Genomic DNA, 16,015 nt, shown 5'->3' on the forward strand with positions numbered 1-16,015 from the left:
GGGACTATTTAAAGAAATTTATACATGCTAACTCATTTCATGGGAGGAGGGAGATGTTATTACTATCCCACGTGGGGATGAAAGTAATACACAGAGATAAAGTAACTGTCAGGGGCAGAATGTGAACCCGGGCAGTGTTACTCCACGTCCAGGCCCTGGGCCGCTGGCCCATGCCACCTTTGTGACTGCAGCCCCTTGCAGGGACAGTTGGCTTTAGGACAGTTGCTCGTCGGAGGAGCAGGGGCCCGAAGATGACTCCAGGACTGTTCCCATCCCGGCAGCCCCCCTGGACTGGCCCAGGGAATGTAGGGAGCAGATCTGCCACGCAGGATGCAAGTCTGGGACCAGCCCGAGAACGGACCCAGTTGTTTCCTATTAACTCCTAGGGGGCCTGGGGCGCGGGGACCAGAACCTACAGTCAGGGAGAGCAGCTTGGCCAGGTCTGAGGCCAGTGGCTCCTCGAAAGGTTCAGCGCCCCCTCCCCTGCACCCTCTGCAACCCCGGGGCCTAGGAAGAGAGGAAGGGCTGCCGTGCAGCGCCCAGGCCCTGACCCCCACTGGGCATGACTCGGCACTCTTGTGCGGTCTCCCCGAGGCTCAAGCACTTGAGTTTTCTTCCTGAAAAAGGAAGCCATTTCTCAATTAGGTTGCTACACACGGATACTGAGAAACACAAACCAAGAGGCAAACGGGGCACTAGCCCCAAAGGGAGGAGACTAAGGGGGAGGGGCTGGTATAGGTCAGCGAGCCTGGGGGCACCCTAAAGAAACACGAGGAGACACTGTGGCTGATCTTGTCCATCCCTGTTCACAAGAGTGACACGAGGGGAACAACGCAAAGACCTAACAACAGAAGCATGGCTGAGTAGGTTATGGTAAAACCACTTAAAGTATTACAAAACCATCGAACAAGTTTACAAGAAACACGGGAAGTTTTCTGTGTTATTCTATTGAGTGACAAAGGCAGGACAAAAAGAACTGCATGACAGATGTAGGGGGAAAAACACAAACAAAACATTTTTGCCTGGAAAGGTTTCTAAAAGAAACGTCAACCGCCAAATGAGTTGAGTGTGAGTGGGGAGGCTGCAGGGAATCATTTTCTCCTACTTTTCTGTTTTCCAAATGTTCTTTATAATGACCAGGTACCAATTTTATAAGACGATTGATAATAATAATACATTTTAAATTGTCAAAAGAGGAAAATGGAGGGGGTGGGTGGTGATTCTCTTCCAGCGAAAGGAAAAGGTCTGGGTAGGTAGCCAACGTTGATGCCCTACCTGAAACAGAACCCTGCTCAGGGCTGCCACACCCAGCCTTCCCACAAAGGCTGGCATGGCTGGTTACTCCACCTTCCCTGATGGGTCTCAGATGGAGCAAAAACTGATTCCAAAGGGAAAGAGGAGGAAGGGAAGAAAACAATTTGATGAGATGGCATTAAATTCATTTCACCGAAATTTTTAATTTAATTTTTAAGAACAGTGTGTGCAGGACATGGAAGCACCCGAAATGTCCATCACCAGAGGAATGGATAAAGACGATGTGTACATACATACAATGGAATATTACTCAACCATAAAAAAGAACAAAATAATGCCATATGCAGCAACATGGATGGACCTAGAGATTGTCATATTGAGTGAAGTAAGTCAGACACAGAAAGACAAATATCATATAATATCACTTATATGTAGAATCTAAAAAAAAGGGGTACAAATGAACTTATTTACAAAACAGAAGTAGAGTCACAAACGTAGAAAACAGACTTATGGTCACCAAGGCATGGCGGGGGGAGGGATAAACTGGGAGACTGGGATTGACATATACACACTACTCTATATAAAATAGATAACTAATAAGAACCTGCTGTATAGCACGGGGAGCTCTACTCAATACTCTGTAATGGTCTATATGGGAAAAGAATCTAAAAAAAAAGAGTGGATATATGTATATGTACAGTATAACTGATTCACTTTGCTGTACACCTGAAACTAACACAACATTGTAAATCAACTATACTCCAATAAGAATTTAAAAAAAACAACAACAGTGTGTGTCCACCCATCCATTTAAGAATATTGAGTACCCACTGGTTACCCAGCACTATGCCAAGCCCTACAGGTAATGCAGAAATGAGTAAGACCCATTTCCCACCCTAAAGACTAGATTCTAATAGGGGCCAAAGATACCAAGTTACAACGCGAAGGGGTATTTGACAAGTTGTTCTAAGATACGAGCTGCTGTGAGAATTTGGGGGTGAGAAAATAAAAATAAGTCCGAGCTTCAGAGAAATGACAGGTAGCAGGAAAGGGTTCATGGCCAAAGTGGGCTTTGAATTGGATCTTGGAGAATGAGTGGGAGTCCAGAAAAGGGTCAGGAAGATAAGCCAAGGAAATATATACGCTTATCTCAAAAGAAAGTTACAGATGCAGGCAATCATAACAAACCTCTCCACCTTACTAATAAGCAAGGAAGTACAAAATGAAAACAAACAGGGTTTTGGCGATCCTGGCAGAGTGACTCCAAAAGGTCCCTGGCTGGGCTGCAGTGGGAGCTCTGAGCGGTACAGCCTTCCTGGAGGGCAGCGGAGAAATACGACACTGCAGCAGCAGCTTTGCAAACAGGCATACATGCTTTGAGCCAGCAAGGCCACTTCTAGGAATTTATCCTAAAGAAACAATTAAGCGTGAGGAGAAGGCTATTCAGGGAAGTGTAACTTAAAATAGCCAACCATGGGGAAGTGGGTAACTAAATTCTGATATGTTTATATAGCAAAAAAACTATGCAGCAACTAAAAAAAAAAATCCCATTTTCAAAGAACATTTAATGACATGGGCAATGTCCATGATATAGCAAGTTAACAACTCAAGAAAACCTATTTTCAGTATAATATCCCAATTTATCTTTTTTTAATTTTAAAGCATTATTTTTCTTTTTTCAGCTTTACTGTTTTTCTTTTTTTGTGGGGCGGGGCGGGGGGGTTGGCTGTACCCTCGCGGCACGTGGAACTTCCCCAACCAGGGATCAAACCCGTGCCCCCTACATTGGAAGCACAGAGTCCTAACCACTGGACCACCAAGGAAGTCGCTTTTTCAGCTTTACTGAGGTCAATTTATATTTTGTAGCAAAGTAAGTATATCAAAACTTTAACACTTGAAACATAGGCTCTTACTCTGATGTTTTTACTTTTTTGTATTTGCTACAAAGAACATGTGACACTTTTATAATGTTATTCCAAATGAAAGAATAACATTATATGTTAGGTGGGGTTTCAGTGGGAGGAGAAGGGGGCATCACAGACTTAGAAAATAGCAGAAGTCAAAAGTAAAGAAATACAGGTCTGTCTGTGGAGGAAAAATAGCTGAACTTTAGAGATAGAGCTCGGTTTAAATCCTGGATCCATTATTTTCCAGTTGTGTGACTTTCAACAAAGTTCTGAACCCCCTCTGAGCTTCAGTCTCCTTCAAAGATGAACTGAATTAGCTGTTTTTGTTGTTGTTTGTTTGTTTTTCTTTTGGGCCATGCTGTGCGGCATGCAGAATCTTAGTTCCCCAACCAGGGATTGAACCCAGTACCCCCTGCACTGGGAGCACGGAGTCTTAACCACAGGACAGCCAGGGAAGTCCCAAGATGAACTGAGTTAACTTATACAAAGCACCTACTTAATACCCTGGCCAGGGGCCCCCATCAACTCTCTCTCAGAAGTTTATAAATTTACAGCCCTTTCTACCAACTAGGAAACAAAATCCATTTTGGATGCACACAGGTGAGATAGGAATGCTCATTTATAAGATACACCATCTATGTAATAAAAGCATTTAGAGAATACAAACAAGTGTTATATTAAAGCCAGCGTATAATGCATCCCAATTTCAGAAATAGTAAACTATGAAAAAATATCTGTCCTAAAATCAAGAAAATATGAAAATTTCTCTCTTCTAAAGATGGTGATGACCAGGATGAAGACTTTGGTCATAGCTAAAGCATTAATGCTGCTTAAATGGTCTGATTTGTGTCCAAAATGAGGAAATGGACAAGAAAGTCCGATTCTAGTTCCAAAGCAGACCTGTGTGCAGCAGGTGTAAGGACCCCACCTTCCACAGAAACAGTTCTGGATTGGAGAGCACCACGCTCATGCTCTCTGGAACCCGTCTATATTTCTCCAGTTCAACAATGAAGGAGAGAATTTAGGCAAAATTCTCTTGTCAGCCTACTTGGGGTATCCCTGGCCCCAAATACCCCAAATTCTTTCAGATGAAGAAGGCACCAGAATGCCAAGGTCAGCTGCCTGGAAAAGCTTAAGATTAGGAAAGAATCCTTTGGAAAGAAATGTAAGCTCAGTGACCAAACTATAAACAATTCAGAGCCCCAACCCCTCCCAAATGCCAGGCTTTGGCAAACTCAACAAGATTCGTCTTCAGAGGAAGAGACCCAGGAGGCTCAAGCTCACTTCCCAATCATGTATAACCACAGCAGCTAATGCTTACACAGTGGTTACCATGTGCCAGGCACAGTTCCAAGCACCTTACATGCAGTAACTCATTTATCCTCACAACGGAAGAAGAGACAGAGGTTAAATAACTCGCCCAAGGTCAGGGCCAGAACTAGCCCATATAGGGCCTTTGTGCACGTTGGAAGAGGGTGCCCCATCCTCTGGAGAGATACAGCACAGCCCTGCACCGGATACATGCCCGGCAGATGGGGACCGTCTGGATCTCAGCATCCTCTCATCTTCTTGTGCAGTGCACGACCTGCGTGACTCTATGTTGCCCCATCAAAAGTCATGCAGCTAGTGAGAGTCAGAGCTGAGATTTGAACCCAGCTCCCCTGGCTCCCAAGTAACAAGTGGGTATTGTTTGATATTAAATAAAGGGCCTGCCAATCAATGCAAAATGAGATATTCAGAAGCACAGATTCGGGTGACTGAGAGCACCCAATTCTGTGTGTCTTGGATGATCAGCTCGTCAGCAATGGTGGGAAAATGCTACGACACTTACAACTTTACAGGCCAAGGCTTTTTAGCGTTTTCACCTTCGCTAATGGGAATATTCCTACAATGTGTCCCATGTTTCTCTGCTGTTTAGGACGGAGTGCCCCAAATATAATTTAACCTGGAGTGAACTCCACACTATCACCCCTACTCCCTGCCCAGGGACCCTCCAGCCTCCTCCCTTTTCCTGAGACCCAGCCTTTGCCTCCCGATCCTGGGTAATTCATCTTCCTCTGCTTCTATAGCTACTACTGAAGAAAACTGAACATGCAAGGGAGTTGAGGCCATTCAAAGTTTGGGTTTGTTTTTTTTTTTTTGCGGTACGCAGGCCTCTCACTGTTGTGGCCTCTCCCGTTGCGGAGCACAGGCTCCGGACGCGCAGGCTCAGCGGCCATGGCTCACCGGCCCAGCCGCTCCGCGGCATGTGGGATCTTCCCGGACCGAGGCACGAATCCACATCCCCTGCATCGGCAGGCGGACTCTCAACCGCTGCGCCACCAGGGAAGCTCCCTAAAGTTTGGGGTTTTAACCTCCTTCCTATGGCTTAGAATTTCTGTTCTTGCTCCTGCCTAATTGCTTGCTCTTTGGGTCTCACTTGTTTCACGTGCTACAAGCCGCTACGCAGAGACAGTGGAAGGCCCCGGCCTGAACTCCCTCAACCTGCTTCTCCTCCCCCTTGGAACTCATCACCTCCCATAGTCACCTCCTTCCCCCTGAAGAAGGCAGTTGCGGGTTTGGGGATGGGGCTCTTGCTGTCCTTCAGCCCCCAAGCTTCATTCAAGTCTTTGTGGTCTTAAGAAAACACTTCCGGGGCTTCCCTGGTGGCGCAGTGGTTGAGAGTCCGCCTGCCGATGCAGGGGACACGGGTTCGTGCCCCGGTCCGGGAGGATCCCACATGCCACCGAGCGGCTGGGCCCGTGCGCCATGGCCGCTGAGCCTGCACGTCTGGAGCCTATGCTCCGCAACGCGAGAGGCCACAGCAGTGAGAGGCCTGTGTACCGCAAAAAAAAAAAAAAAAAAAGAAAGAAAACACTTCCCTTCAGGCCCAAAGGCCTTGAAACATTCTCTCACCCCTCCATCCGGCTCAGTGTCCCCACTGCACTGAAACCGCTCTTGCAGAAGCCCTCAGACTCAGCCTTCTTATTTTCATGCTCACCCTGCTTGACCTCACGAGGGCATCTGGCACAGGGCGGCCTTCCTCTTCCCAGACACCTGTCTCTGGCTTCCCAGGTGTCCTACTACCTCTGATGGCTCAACAGCCTCCTTCACAGGACTCCCACCGCCACCTACATACTGATGCCTCCCGAACCAGAAACTCTGAACCGTGCCCCTCTCACAAGCTCCGGACCCATCTATCCAACTCCCAAATGGACGGCCTGACTGCATGGCCCATAGGCACCTCCAACTCAGCAGGTCTGAGCCAACCTCATTCCTTCTTGCCTTTCGTCATCTAGTTGCCTCTCACGTCCCATCCTCCATGCTTCCTAACAGAATGCTGAGGTTTAGTTGGCCCATTTGCATCCTCCTTCACAGCTAGGCGTAGGTGTATGACTAATATCTGGCCAATGACATGTAAATGAAAGAGTCATGTGGTAATTTCAAAAAGAATATTTAAAGAACACATCCTTCCTCCAGCCCTTCAGTCCAACCTACTGTCTGGAAAGTTGACATGACAGCTGGAGTTCCAGCAGCCATCTTGGAACATGAGGACAAGGAGTGGCAGAGGGGTAGGCTGGAAGGAGTCTGACTTCCTTATGACTTTATGGATAAACCAACACCAACCCTGGGCTACCTACCTCCAGACTTCTTTTGTGTATAAGAAAAACTTGCTTGAGTCATGATTATTTTACTTTGCTGATGTTGTTGTGAATGAAGCTGAACTTAATTTTAACTAATATGCCCTCCAAAGCAGTCTCGGTCAATAATATCAACATTCATATCTGCTTATTTGCCAATTTTCCCCACTAGATTATAAGCAACTAAATGACAGGAACGTGTCTCTCACTTTTTAAATAAAATATTTCAAACACCCAAAAAACTAGAGTGCAAAATAATATACATTCACCACCAGATTTAACAAATGTGAACATTTTACCACATTTGCTTCAGACATTTTTAGTCAGAAACGAAACATAAATGAGGTTAAAATTCCCCTTACACTCCCTCCTAGAGCCTTTTAACTTCCTCTCCTGCCCTTACAGGCAGCCACTATGGTGAAGCTGGTGGGTAGTCTTGCTGTTTAGGATTTTATAGTTTTGGCACATCGTTTTGATTGTTTAAACTTACAGAAATGGTTACGATGACTACACATATTCTGTAACTGGACTTTCCACCAATCCTTCTCTTAAATGTAACCAGGCTGACTCATGTTAGATTTAACCTCTGAATTGCTATACATTATGTAAATACACCATCATTTGTTGATAGATTTCCCTCCTGATAGACCTTGAGGAGGCTCCCAGCTTTTCATAATAAAAAATGCTGAAGTATACATCCCTATCTTTTTCTTCTTGAGCATCTGTGTGATCGTTTTTCGAATACAGACACTAGAAGTAAAATTTCTGGTTGTAGGACATGGGCATCCTTTACTTTACCATATAGTCAACTTTCTTTTGAGAGTAGCTGTACCAATTCATGCTCCCCCTGGCCCTGTGTGAGAGTGGGGTCATTCCCCCCAGCCATGCCGTATTTACTCCTGAACCACTGATTCCTACCTTACACGACAGCGGCAGGAAACACTTTCATTCTCATTCTCGGTCATAACGATCTCCCCAGCCCATCCCCTCACCCTCGCCTGCCTGCGTCCTACTACTCTCAGTGAGTTACAGCAGAAACACAGGAAGACCCTCAGCCTGAGCTCCTCTTCCCAAAAGGCTGCCTGGCTGCTATGGGAGGATGGGTCACCCTGCAAAAAGGATCTAGCCGGGCAGCCAACATTCAGAGTGGGTGCATACATGACTCTCCCTGTATCACATCGCCGCGCAAGATGAAATCAGACTCTTCCCTCCTGTAGCATTTGGGGTAGGGGGGAGTCCTCCGCATCCACCTCCCCGCTAAAACCATTTCATACCAAGCCCACTCGCTCAAGCCTTCCCCAAATACCAACATGAAGACAGAAGAGAACAATTTAGAGGTGCCTGGCCCACTCTGAGCCCTCCCTCTTTTCCCCAGAGTTCTCCAGCTGCTGGAAGGAAACCTCTCATCTCTGGGGTGGCGGCTTGTATCTCCTGATAAAGGAAAGTTCCAGGCAGAGAGAGGGGCCAACTTGTTTATTTCCAAACACAAGCCAGATTCCAGCTGTGACAAACACACTGGATCTGCCCACTGTGAAAGGGACCTGGGCGGGCGGGCCGGTGGGGAGGGAGAGCTGGGGCTGCACAGGATGAGCCGTGGCTGTTTATTTTTAGGTAAGTCGGGATCAAGTACACAGCCCCTGCCCCCTCGCAGTCTTGTTTTTCCCAACTCTGCCTGGCCGTGCATTTTTTATCCGGACTTGTCTCAAACACAGAAAGCAGTTGCCTCGACTCACTTAACCCAGGGGCTCACGGAGGGCGACAGAAGGCTCCTAGGTGAGAATCCACCCTCCCGCTCCACAAATGCCTACTGAGCACCTGCTCTGTCCAGTCACTGGTTTAGAATGATGGCAATCACGCAGAGCCCGCCCCCAGGAAGCTCACAGCCCAGCAAATAAATAATTGTGATGTTATGTGAAAAGATGGCAATAGTAAATACAGTCATCCCTCGGTACCTGTGGAGGATTGGCTCCAGGACACCCTCCACCGCCAGATACCAAAATCCGAGGATGCTCAAGTCCCTTAAATAAAATGATGTGGTTCAGTCGGATGCTGAACCCGTGGACACGGAGGGCTGACTGCAGCGTGCGAGATAAAAGAAGTACGGAGAAGGGGAAGATAAAACGCAAGTTGGGAAACTCTGGCAAGTCTTCCTAGAAGGGGTGACGTTAAGCTTGGTCTCCCAACCAGCTTGGGTGATGAGCAGATATTTTATTATCAGTTTTCATAATCCCAACCACTGCCTTCCTTTCCCATAACCATGAACATGAGGAGTAACCACAGAGCAGTCAGTGTTTGAGGAAAGCCCTGAGTTCCACAACAGAAGACCTGGTTCTGACCCAATCTGCCTCAACCGGAGCTGTCTTTGCCAACTCATCATTCTTCTTGTGCGTAATGAGTGACTCGGAACAGTCTGCTCATTTCTCATGGTCTAAGCCGAAGCTCTCAACCCTCTCTGTGGGTTCCCTCACCAGAAGGAAAAATAGGAATAGATGCCCAGGACCCACCCCAGAGATATTAAGTCAACGGGTCTGGGGTCGTGCCCCCAACATCCATCCAAAGTTTTAAAAGCATCCTAGGTGATTCAAATGTGCAGACAGGATTAAGAACCACTGTGGTCAACGCTGTTCTGGTGGTGGTGCTTGGGGGCTGGGTATCCCATTTCACAGTATGACCCAGAACTTGCCCAAGTCAGGGAGCAGACAGAGGCCACATAGCCCCTAAGTGACTGTTCTCTTCTCACAGGGATGTAATGATTTAAGGCAGAATTCTCTAAGAGTCCAGTTAGGAAGACAGGCAAATGGGGAATCCACTATCTCCAAAGCTCTCCCTCTCTCTACCTGCTCTCAGCCAGCTAAGGATGCCCCCTCCCGGGGGCGGGTGAGGAGAAACAGGTCGCCTTCACAGGGCGCGGGCGGCATCCCCTCCCGTCCACTGAACAGGGGGTCACCTCCCCCCTCAGGGAGCCCCTGGTGGAACAGAGCAGGAGCTGGAGACAGCCCAGAGCCTGGGAAACTTGGGCCAGCACAGCACAGCCTCCTGCCTGCGAGCCAGCCACAGAGAGGCTGCTTTCAGACAAAGGGGCAAAAGAACAAAGCTTCACTGTGCACGTTCTGATGGAAAAGCCAGCCGAGACAGGGAGACTTTGGGGCCAACGGAGGTGGCATTAGCATTTTACTTATTTATTTATTTACCTTAATTGTATCTAACAAACACTTAGTATGTGCCAGGCACAGCCCAAAGCCCTTCCAAATACTCACCTATTTAGTTTCTGATCACACTGTTGGCCACAGATTCAGAGGTTCAAGCTTTCCAAACGCCATGTCCAGGGGAGGGGGAAAAATCTAATTCTCCCTCCTCCACAGGTACACGAACCATCCAAGGATAATATTTACCTCCTGCATTCTGCCACTGCCTGGCCTGCGACGAGATACAGATACCACTTGGATCCAGGACTGTGTCCCAACGGTGTGACCTAAATTCCTCTGCTGCCATAATGCAGGGCCATCTTCCATAGGAATGGAAATTGTGTCGTGGCAAGGTGGAAAGGACTGGGGAGTCAAACTCCACTTGCTGTGTGAACTCGGGCAAGTATCGTAACTTCTCGGAACCTCGCTTCCGTGTCTGTACGGTGGGAACAGTGCCGCCGACCTCAGAGGAGGTGTGAGGGTGAAATGGATTAACTGCATATGACAAGCTCGGCAAAAGGCCTAACATCAGCTGAGGGTTCTTCCCTTCTCCCGCCTGCAAAGCACCATCACCCTCATCACTGGACCTCATTCCCTTTATCTCACGGCAGCCCTGTGAAGCTGAGTTACTATCCCCATTTCCAGATGGGGAAACTGAGGCTGCCCTGGAGAAAGAACTTCTCCCGAGGCAGTGGAGCCCAGATTCAAAGCCTGTACCACGGAGGTTCCTGTGGCCCTTGCGCTGAGTCCCTCCCCTCTGTCCTCATCCCCCACCCAGGCCTAGGGTTTAAATAATCCTAAAGCTCAGTAGCACTCCTGCTTTTTTGTTCAGTTTGGTTTGGTTTGAACCATGTCAAAAATTCCCCCACAACCTGGCTGCTCCCACCGCGGGACCCACAGGGCAGGAACCTCAGTCCCTGCCTGGGTCAGGTGTCCAAAGCAGGGCTGTGTGGAGAAGGGAGGTCTCACTCTGGGGACAGCTGGAGTCTTGTGACTTTCCGTGTGGCCCAGACTATCACCATCCCAGTTACTCATTCTTGGCATCACACCTGCCTGGGCCAGGAAGTCAGAGAGGAAATCACGCTGACACCACAGAGGCGCCGAACGCTTGGGGTTAAAAGAGCCTCAGTTTCCTCGGCTGTACGATGGGCGTGGGGAGGTCGGAGGCTGAACGAAACAACCTTGAAGGGATTTCCTGTCTTCCTGCTTCTGGGAGCCCTAAGGGAGTGGTTGATTCAACCCGAACGCTGCCTCACGCTTGAGCCACAGGGCAGGCCTGGACCCGCGTTTGGAGAGTGGGAAACCAGGGCACAGAGGAGGGCAGAGGCTCCGGATTCCCACGACTGAAGGGTGGGGGGATACTGGGGATTGTTAAGGGGTGGGGGGGCTGTCCAGGTAAGTTATGATTTTGATTAAACAAAAACCTCATGTCCAAGTCATCAGGACTGCCCTCTGCAGCGGAACCCCGGCCGGTTTCCACTTGCTGACCATCACAGGCTACTACTGGGGGGAGGCCTCTAGCCGGTCATTACTCTCATCACCCCCATCCCCACCCCCAGCAGCAGCTTGCAGGTCCCAGAAGCGAGATCTGCAGCCCAAGGCTTCAGGGTCAAGTAAGCCTGGGGCAAATGCCAGTCCCACCACTTCTAGGCAACGTGACCCTGAACAAACCACCCACACCTGAGCCCCAACATCCTGGCTCTAAAATGCTATGCAGGGTGAATGATACATGTGTCCCACCACAGTCCCCAGCCAGGGCTGGTTCCCTCAAAGGGCTGCGCAGCTGAGGGATGTGGAAACTCCCCGGCACTGCGAAGACTATGCTTTTTGGGGGAAAAGGAGGTCCCAATACACTTTTCCTCCCCCTTGAGCATCACAGCTTTAAGCTTGCCCCACTCCTGATGACAGAATTCTTGCCCTACCTCCACTCTCCCACAGAACTTAGCCCAGAACGTCAGCTATTCACCTAGACGTCCACCTCTCTCCACACACTGTGGGGGCCCAACGAGGGCAGGCTCTGGGTGCCCAGCACAAGGCCTAGTAGAGACTAGGTGCTTGGGTGATGGATGGATGGGTGCGTGGGTGGACTGCAAACACCAGAATGACTAGACACGGCTTCTCTGATGTTCTGGGGGAACATCTATGCTTCCCAGAGAAAGTACAGAAAGAAAACCTTCAGGTGCTTTCAAAACAAGTACCTTCGGCCTTTTCTTTTCACTTGAAGAATATTAAAGTTCACGCCAAATTTCACAAGTGGAACTTCCCCACCCAGCATTAAATGGCTTGAGAAATGAAAAGGTGTAGCTATTGCTTCATCTTGCTGCTAACGTAATCCAGCCAAGCTGTTTCACACCACCAGGGCCTGGCTCCCAAGGTTCCCTCACCTGGAATGCCCCCCCCAACATAGCCTCTGTGGCTCCATATCCAGCCCACCTTCCCACCCCTAAGCAAGACTAACCTCCTCCCCTCCCCATCCTTGAGAGCACCCCTAACAACTGATTTTCTAAGTCTTCCCCCAGAGACTAGTCTGACTCTGAGACTGGAAGTTCCTCGAGGGCCCCAGGCCCTGTCTTGCTTACTTCTTTTTCTTTAAATAAATTTATTTATTTATTTTTGGCTGCGTTGGGTTTTCGTTGTTGCGCACAGGCTTTCTCTAGTTGCGGCGAGCAAGGGCTACTCTTTGTTGCGGTGCACAGGTTTCTCACTGCGGTGGCTTCTCTTGTTGCAAAGCACGGGCTCTAGGCGCGCAGACTTCAGTAGCTGTGGGGCGTGGGCTCAGTAGTTGCGGCTCGCGGGCTCTAGAGCGCAGGCTCAGTAGTTGTGGCACACGGGCTTAGTTGCTGTGCGGCATGTGGGATCTTCTTGGACCAGGGCTCGAACCTGTGTCCCCTGCATTGGCAGGCGGATTCTTAACCACTGCACCACCAGGGAAGCCCCCCCACCTTTTTAAAATGTCCCTCTCTCTCTGTCTACACACACACATGGGCACACACACACACACACACACACATAAATGTGTAAGAGTCATTTAAAATTTTTCTTTTATGTTTCTCAAATTTTCCACAATGAACACATAGTAGTTTTATAATCAGATATAAAAAATAATTATTGGAAGGAAGGAAGGAAGAAAAAGAAAGAAACTCCACTCTGCACTGTCGTGGAAAGGGAACAACAGAAAGACACATCAAGATGTCTGTTCTTGGGCTTCCCTGGTGGCGCAGTGGTTGAGAATCTGCCTCTAATGCAGGGGACACGGGTTCAAGCCCTGGTGTGGGAGGATCCCACATGCCGCGGAGTAACTAGGCCCGTGAGCCACAACTACTGAGCCTGCACGTCTGGAGCCTGTGCTCTGCAACGAGAGAGCCCACGATAGTGAGAGGCTTGCACACTGCGATGAAGAGTGGCCCCTGCTCACCACAACTAGAGAAAGCCTTCGCACAGAAACGAAGACCCAACACAGCAAAAATAAATTAATTAATTAATAAACTCCTACCCTAAGTTCTTCATGACCTTTAAAAAAAAAAAAAAAAAGATGTCTGTTCTTGGTTCCCTGTGTTGTCCAAACAATAGACTTATCTCTGTCATCAGGTAAATATGGCTCAGACTGGTGTCCTTCCAAACGCTTTCCCAGGTGGCCCAACCCCATACTGAACATAACCCAGCTATGATGATGATAACAATATTAACAATACTACTTTTTATTGAGCATTTACTGTGTGTTAGGCACTAGTCCATTTTTTCACTCATTCTAATTGACTCGTACAATGACTCCAAGGCAGTTATTATTATCCTCCTTTTACAGATGAGGAAATAGACACAGAGAGGTTAGGTAACTTACCCAAAGTCACACAGCCACCTTTCCTTGATTTTTCTCCTTTGGTTTCTGCCTGGATGTGACAGGTCTCTTAGTTAGATAAAACCAGGTTTTATAGATGTTGTGCTTGTAAAATGGGGCTTTACATTCCCAGGGACAGGTGAGGCAAGGAGGGAGTTACTCTGAGTAGTGATGGGAGAATTAGCATTAAGTCAGCCACATAAAACCAACTGTCCAATATCACCTTGATTGGAGGATATGATTGGAAATGCCCCTTTGTTGTTGTTGTTTTTTTAGGTATAAGAATTAATTCTCAGGACTTCCCTGGTGGTCCAATGGTAAAGAACCTGCCTTCCAATGCAGAGGACTTGGGTTCGAGCCCTGGTCGGGGAACTAAGATCCCACATGCTGCGGGACAACTAAGCCCATGCGCCACAACTACTGAGCTCGCACGCCTCAACTAGAGCCCACATGCTGCAAACTACAGAGCCCACCTACCCTGGAGCCCACGCGCCACAACTAGAGAGAAGCCCGAGCACCACAACAAAGAGCCCGCGCTGCAATGAAAGATCCCGCATGCCTCGACAAAGACCCCGCGTGCTTCAACTAAGCCCCGACACAGCCAAAAAAAAAGTAAAAAAAAGAAAATAAATAAATAAATAAAAATTAATTATCTTATCTGGTAGGCCAGAAGAGATCAAATGCCTCTGAGCTGATAAAATAGACTCCATAGCCTACCTAACCTAGAGTCCTTCATGCTCTCACCCAGAGTTGCCTCCCTCCATCCCTGGGTACTTCTATCATGTTTGGTTACCTGGTGTAACCAGGTGTGTATTCACAGAATATAGAAAGCAAAAAATGTAAAGGTGAGAACCATGGTATCTAGAGGTAAATGCACAGAGACCACAAGACATGATAGCAATAACAGAAGAAATGGAAAAAATCTACAAAGCAGACCCAAGATTTAAAAAGCATAATTTTCTGGGATCATTATATGAGGGGCAAAGCAGCCTGTCAAACCACACCTCAACAGAGGTGCTTAGACTCCCAGCCACACGGGGAAAAAATGTCATTAGATTGTTTTGAAGAAAATGTGTGTGCCTTCTTGAACCGTTTAAAATGATGAAAATAGGGCTTCCTTGGTGGCGCAGTGGTTGAGAGTCCGCCTGCTGATTCAGGGGACGCGGGTTCGTGCCCCGGTCCGGGAAGATCCCACATGCCGTGGAGCGGCTGGGCCCGTGAGCCATGGCCGCTGAGCCTGCGCGTCCGGAGCCTGTGCTCCGCAACGGGAGAGGCCACAACAGTGAGAGGCCCGCGTACCGCAAAAAACAAAAACAAAACAAAAAAAATGATGAAAACACACTTTGGTGCTCACAGGAATAAGTTTGTAACCAAGGAAAGTTTTACTTTATGTGACACTTGTTTCCTACAGCATCTATGAAATTGTGGCACCTGCTGCTAGCTGCCTTCCCATGTCCATTCTCCCCGTTTTTCCTGAACTGTGGGGATCCCTGATTTTGTTCAGAGTAACAATGTGCTCAGCTCCCAGACACCCTTGCAACCAGCGGTTGCCACAAGACCCAGTTCTAGCCAATGAAATGTAAGGAGAAGCCTATTGCTTGGTACTTCCAGGAAGTTAGTTTCCCTCATTAAAATGGGTAAGAGTCAGCTTCCCTCTCCCTTTCTTCCTGCCTGGAATGCAGATGTGATGCCTAGAGATACAACAGCCATTTTGAGATCATGAGGGAAAATGTCATGTGCTGAGGATGATAGAGCAAAAAGATGTAAGGAGTCAACATGGAGCCCTAGGACTGCCTGCCTCTGGATTTCTTGTGTCATGAGAAAAATAATTCCCTTCCTTGTTCAACCCAGTGTTATTTAGATTTTCTAAACATGGAGCCAAGTGAAGACTAAGTGACACATTAATATCAGATTATAATCCCAGGTTGATAATATGGCTCCTAATACCTTACTGTGTTCCTTCAAGAAGCCCAAAAAGTGTTTTTGTGTCATTGGGGTGCCCCAATAAAACACAGGCTGGCTGACCATTACTTACTAGGAGCTTGCCTAGCTGCTGCAAGTGGCAAAGGGCCATTAATTGGTATTGTGTCTTTGCTAAGCTGACTTGCTTTTGCAACTTGGAATTTTGTTAGGAAACAAAAAGCGCTTTATGTCAAAGGGGTTAGTGCCACAATGGGACCTTTCTGCTTTGATTATGAAAAAACATTAAGAGCT

General features: G+C 48.0%; 1 protein-coding gene across 3 annotated transcripts in view; it reads right to left on the reverse strand.

Moving 5' to 3' along the window:
- The window catches only part of KSR1 (kinase suppressor of ras 1), a gene marked incomplete at its 5' end in the record, with an annotated part of 141,100 nt that overhangs the window by 72,408 nt on the left and 52,677 nt on the right, over nt 1–16,015 (reverse strand). The gene's annotated exons all lie outside the window — the stretch shown is intronic.

The sequence above is a fragment of the Hyperoodon ampullatus genome (genome assembly GCF_949752795.1).
Source record: "Hyperoodon ampullatus genome assembly, chromosome: 19".
In the NCBI taxonomy this organism is placed as follows: Eukaryota; Metazoa; Chordata; class Mammalia; order Artiodactyla; family Ziphiidae; genus Hyperoodon; species Hyperoodon ampullatus.